The sequence below is a fragment of the Equus caballus genome, chromosome 17 (genome assembly GCF_041296265.1).
Source record: "Equus caballus isolate H_3958 breed thoroughbred chromosome 17, TB-T2T, whole genome shotgun sequence".
Classification (NCBI taxonomy): domain Eukaryota; kingdom Metazoa; phylum Chordata; class Mammalia; order Perissodactyla; family Equidae; genus Equus; species Equus caballus.
Window position 1 is genome coordinate 89,400,335 of NC_091700.1, and position 6,176 is coordinate 89,406,510.

A 6,176-nucleotide genomic window follows, 5' to 3' on the forward strand; every position below is an offset into this window, starting at 1 on the left:
TGCCAGCCTGGGGAAGACCTCAGAAGTCCCAGCTTTACGGTCTTTTGAACTAGGATTTGAAGATCTCAAGAGAAACTACAAAAGGAACTTGCACCTGATGGTGCCTCCTTCTCCCAACTTCCTTCCCTCCTTTGCCTCACTTCCCGCCTCTTTCCAGGTAACAAGCATCACTGGTCCTCTCCTGGTTCCCCTTAGAGCTCTGCTGCCCAAAGGATTCCTTTCCATGGCTCCATTATCTCCTCTAGTCGGGACCAAAGATGGAACACTTGACCTCCCCATGCCTCTGCCCAAACTTTGTCCACATTTTTGCTCTAGGCTTCCACTGATTTCTTTAAATAGTCATCAATTGTTTGTTTTTATGGGAAAAGTCATCAACAATATTCCACTGACTTTCCACAGTCTGCAGCAAGGAGACATAATGCTTGTCCCTGTAGAGGACCTCAAAAGACAATGACAGGGCAGACACATCTGAAAATGATTCAAGATTTAATAGGCTGGCTAAGCCAACCAAACCCTGCTCTTGTGCCCTGGCAAGCACAGCCAAAGAGCGGGCAAAGCCTCACAATGTGGCAAGAGGGGAAGAGCTGGGGTGAGGAGGAGCTCCAGGGACCAGTGGCACTGTCAACTCCCACCACCACCAAGGCCCTCATGCCCGGGCATATACTGAAGAGCTAGACAGTGAGGCCCTGCCACCTCTTTGGGAATACGGATAGAGATCCAGAGAAAGTATGGAAATTTCCGTTTCCATCTCAAGGAAGAGGTGGGTCCTCAGACAGGAATCTGTAATTCTGATGGTTAGCCATCACCCAGTTCTCTTTCCCACTGGTTACCCAAAGAGAAAGCCAAGCCCCGTCCCTCCATGAGCCGACTCTGCCCCATCACAGATCACAGAGGCTACAGGTTTATCAGGCAAATAGCACAGGCAGTATCACTCTCCTTAGCCAGTTGGGGAGTTGAAATCAGGTCATTCCCCATCAACAAGAAGATCCAGTGGTATAGCATGCCATGCTCATCTCTCTTCTTCCCTCTCCATTCCCTTACCTCCCCATCTCTCCATCTTTCTCCTGGTATGTAGTATCTTCTTAACTACTTCCTTCTACTTCTTATCTCCTTCCTGAGTTCTAGCTCTTTCTTTTGGGTTGGCTGACACCAGAGGGCAACATAATCTCACCTACTTGTCACTTCTTTCATTTCACCAGTAGAGGGAAGAGTTTGAGAGAACCTACAAGAACTAGGAGGTATGTAGATATTATTCTGAAATATGGAATTAGCCAGTGCAATAGAACAGCTCTCTCAAAGGCATCCCATGCCAAGGCATTCTGTTCCCGTTGGTAAATAATCTGTTATAAAACTGTTTAAATGCATATTAACTCACCAGAGCACGACACTGGCAAAATTTCCCTCCAGGCTGTATTTTTGCAAAGACACAACTTTCATGTGATGTGAGACCTGAGATTAAACTAACAGAAGTCATACGTTATTCGAGGTAACACTGATGCTCCATCCTTTATTCCCCCTTTAGTCTTCTGAGATCTGGGGGTTTTTTCCAGAAATAATTGGTAAGGCATTTAGCCCTGAATGTCTTGTTTTGAGTACCTGTCATCTTCCCCTCTAGGTGCTTCGAGGGCGTCTATGGGCTTATTTGCAAGTGAGGCTGAGTCAATCAGAACAACTGATTAAGAACCAAGCTGCAGAGCCCCAGCGGCAATAAGTGCCCGAGCTGCCCCTGTCAAACTTGGAAAGCCAAGCAAGAGCACAGTTCACCACACCGACACCATTCTGCCACATGTATTGAGGAAATTAGAGAAGGTTCCCTCTGAAAAAGGTTTGGAAGCAAGAGACTCAGAAATTAAACTTGTGCCACTGGACTGGCAATTTACCAAATAACCATCCTGACCAAGTTAACATTAACACTTTTGAAAAGTAGACAATATGGATGGAGCTAAGCAATCTGCTCAACCATTGCAATGTGCTCAATTGTTTGGATCTAATTACCTGGCCTGGATATTTTCTGCTTGGTGTCCCCAGCCTTTGAACTGTCTCCAAAACCAGAGCCTTATAGAAAGTTTCTTTGAAAACACTAAGAGTCTATAATTCTATTCTTTAGTTGGATTTTTTATCTGAGTTGCTGAATTTATCCATATGACTTTGCCTTCATTTCTTCATCAAGACCTTTCTTTGATCAATTATCTAAAGCAAGAGTTCTTACCCTGAGGTCCAAAAGTAGACTTGAGCATTTCCATGAATCCCTTGAAATCGTGAGCAAAATTCTATGTGTATGTACATAATGGTCTTTCTGGGGAGAGGGCCCATAACTTTCATCAGATCTGAAAGGGCTCCATGACCTCCATCTTATGACTGTGCCTTCATGATATTCACTAGACCAGAGTCCCCAATCAACATGCAAGAACTGGTTACAGGTGTCTGCCTGAGCCTCTGATCCCCTCAGCCCTTGGGTGGTTGGACAGGGCCAGGAGTGGGTGGAGCTTCCAAGCTGGTCATCTCCTGCCAGCCGCTGCCCAGTTGATGTAAAAATATTATTTTCTCTGTGTGCTACGGTGGCTAGAAAGTTGGGAAGCACTGCAGTAAATTCTTCACTTTTACCCCATCCACCATCTTTGCTCTCTGCATCTCTTTTCTCATCTCCATGGTCTTAATTATCCAGAGGGAAGCTTGGCATTGATTTGGCCACCTCTGGTATAATCTGCGCTTTGTATACTTTGCCAAGAAAGAAAGTGGTGTGGTAGTCTCCCCTTCCTAAATACACTCCCTGGTACGAACATCTCAGAATTTGCCTTGCCAGCCACATGATGGTAAGTGAGTCCAGCTCACTTCACCATTTCCTGGGTGATTCTTTTTGCTAATCACATGCATTCGCCCCCTTCCTATAGCAGGTCTCCCTTGTCCATGTGTCTGGAAGAACCTCTGTGCCAGTTCCCTAAATGGCTCCCAGCTTCATTACAAATATTCCTCAAATGTGCTTTCATGCAGAGATTCTTTCTAACCAAGAAAGACATTAAAGTCTTACAGAGAATCTACAAAGAGCCAATTCAAACTCAGACGTAACAAACAGGACGGCAAATTCCCATGACTCCTGGCTAACATGGAACACCCCCAAAACAGTGTTACCTTCCAAGCCCTCCCCTGCCCAACTTCCAGAGCACACAGAGTCCTCATGTCCCATGACCAGTCAGCCATCCAAGGTCAGTCTCATTACCTGATGCTCAGATCACATCAGTTTACTATCAACAATTTCAGGGGCCGGCCTGGTGGCACAGTGGTTAAGTGCGCACGTTCTGCTTCGGCGTTCCGGGGTTCGCCAGTTCGGATCCTGGGTGCGGACATGGCACTACTTGGCATGCCATGCTGTGGTAGGTGTCCCACATACAAAAAGTAGAGGAAGATGGGCATGGATGTTAGCTCAGGGCCAGCCTTCCTCAGTGAAAAAAGGAGGATTGGCAGCACTTAGCTCAGGGCTAATCTTCCTCAAAAAAAAAAAGGTTCATAACTGTGGTAAACTAAGAAGTATGCCATTCACCTAGAATTAATTTAGGATTCAGATTTTTACATGAATGACTTCAGTGAAATGTTGACAACTATCTGCTGTACCACACCTATCTGTTTCAACATTTTGATCACCTAATTCTTAAATATTCTTCCAGCCCACATGACATTTCTGTTGGAGAATGAAACTATCCTTTTTCATTTTACCAGTTAGCCAAGCTGACAGCCCAACAAGTCAACGACCATTTCTAACATCTTCCAAACTTTCATCCTTCCTTCTTACCTGAACCTAGCTTACCTACACATTCCTGACCTAGAACTTTCTGGCCAATACATCATTTCAAAAGTATCGTACATCTTAGAGAAAAGAAATTGCTGCTAAACCATGAGGAACTGTAAGTACACGTTTCTTAAACATGTAAGTACGGTGTTACGAATCAGGAGGTTATGTGGAAATAAATGAGGAATGGGAGATCAAGAATAGGGGGTTGCCGTCCTTCTGGGGGAGCAATGGGACAGTCAGTTAACCCTGTCACTGTCAGAGCCCCAAGGTCTGCAGATTCCACTCTGCTGCCCAAGTGACAAGCCCGTAAAGTCTTTTCTTAAAACTTAATCGCCACTAACTCTAAAATAACATTAATTCTTCTTAGAAGATTTTCAACTGCAGTTTGAAAGGTCCCCCATTTGGGACTCCTTGTCAGCACTCCTGTCAGCATACAGGGCGCAGCTGAAGAATACTTATACCAAGATGGGCCAGTTCCCTCCTAATGCAACTGACAACCAGACTGAATTCAGGGTCCCTTTACTTGAAGGAGATGATCCCTAGCAAATCCTTCAAAAAACAATCATATCAATTTTCTACGTATTTTAGAAATGGGGGAAATATTTGAATAAATACCTGAAAATCACTAGCAGTCATTTTAAAAGCTATTTTTTAGCCGATATTTGGAGTTACAAAAAACTGTGTGATGAGATGCCCCCAAATAAAATAGAAAATGCTGCATTTTCTTTATAGAATAAAATAACGTGTAGATTTATGAGCTGCAAAACAATTTAAACGTTGTTTTAAAAATATTTGCTGAGTTGACAGAAAATGAAATGCTGTGCTCCCAACAGCAGCAGATTTACTAGTTATCATTCACTAACCTGAAGCATGTACCAACTTTCGAAGGAAGAGATGAATACACTTAGTGGAAAAAATATATACAGTAGAGATTTGCAGGATGACTATAAATAAATGAAGCATCAAGCACATTCTGAAAGCAGTCTCGTACTCAAATCGTGTACAATATAGATCATGCTGTTTTAACTTTACTTGGGTATCTGGATCCCAGTTCTCAAGGATTTGAAAAATTACGTAACAGTGATGATTAACAATATTCCTTGTTTTGCCAACAGGAGCCACTTGAATTTAGTTCATGGTGATGTTTGTTTCCATTTTTTATTAGTTTTAGTGGCTAAAGGTTGAACTGTAATGAAAGTTCTCTTCTGCTTGTGTGTTTTTCATTTACTCATGAGTTTAAAGTATAATGTTTTAACATCTTTTTATTTTCCTTTTGATCAATCTAATAGGTAAAGCTGCTTTCATATATACGTCTATGGTTTGACCATCTCTAATAAGTGCTTTCTACTCCATGCTAACTTAATATGTTTTTCAAGGGAGGGTTTTCAAAGCCTCACGAGCATCAATTTGCAAGTCCCCGAACGGTCCCGTAAGGAAGAAGTGATAGAGAAACATGTAATACAATGGCTATCGCATGAGATCCAGCATAAGGAAGGGCTGCCCGGAACCTCTGCTGATGGCCTTTCATCGTCCAACATAGTTTCTCTCTTAAAACATAAATGAACAATGGGAAAATTAATTATAGAAAGAATTCCATGTATAGAATAGCACGGTGGGTTCCTGGACTCTGGCAGGGTCCAAACCCCAATAATGTCACGCTGTATCTGAGTTGAGTGAGCTGTGTGCCACCTCCTTTTGGAAGCCTTCCTTGACCCCCCCACCCCCAACCGCTCCTTCATGTCCCCACTGGTCCCTGTACGACCTTCATTACAGCACCCATCACATCTACTGGCTTCTATATTTGCATCCCTGGTCACTTAAAAAACTCCTCAAGAGTGCCAGTGAGTGCCTCCATCACTTGTGTCTCCATCACTGTCACGGCCACTGACAGAGTGTGCTCATCAATGGAGAAAGAACAAATACCTGAGTTCTCCAGAATCCTTGTTTTATCCTCTAAATCCCATTTAGCCTGAAGCCACTTGCCATCTAGAAAAAGCATGCATCAAGCCTTTTAGGTTTTCTGGTAAAGACCCAGGTGGTGAGGAATATAGATACTAACACCCAAAGAAGTGGAAGCTGAGAAGTAGAGACAAGTGTGTGGGGTGCATTAGGGACAGCATAGAAAGAAGGGGTATGGCAGATGGAGACTCCCAGGAGGTCACAGAGTGAGTGGGAATTGTGCAAAGGTATGAAGTCACACAGGAATTGCGACACGAGTGGGGCATTTCCCCTGTCGCAGCCACTGACCCAGGAACAGAAGTGCTGGCCTTCAGCAATCCACCACCCCGGGCGTCCGAGGACTTCCCTTCCGTCCCAGGCTGCCTGGCTTCCGCTGCCTGAACAAGGTCCTCCAGCTGCAGCTCTTCTCCCACCTTTCCCAAACATGCAT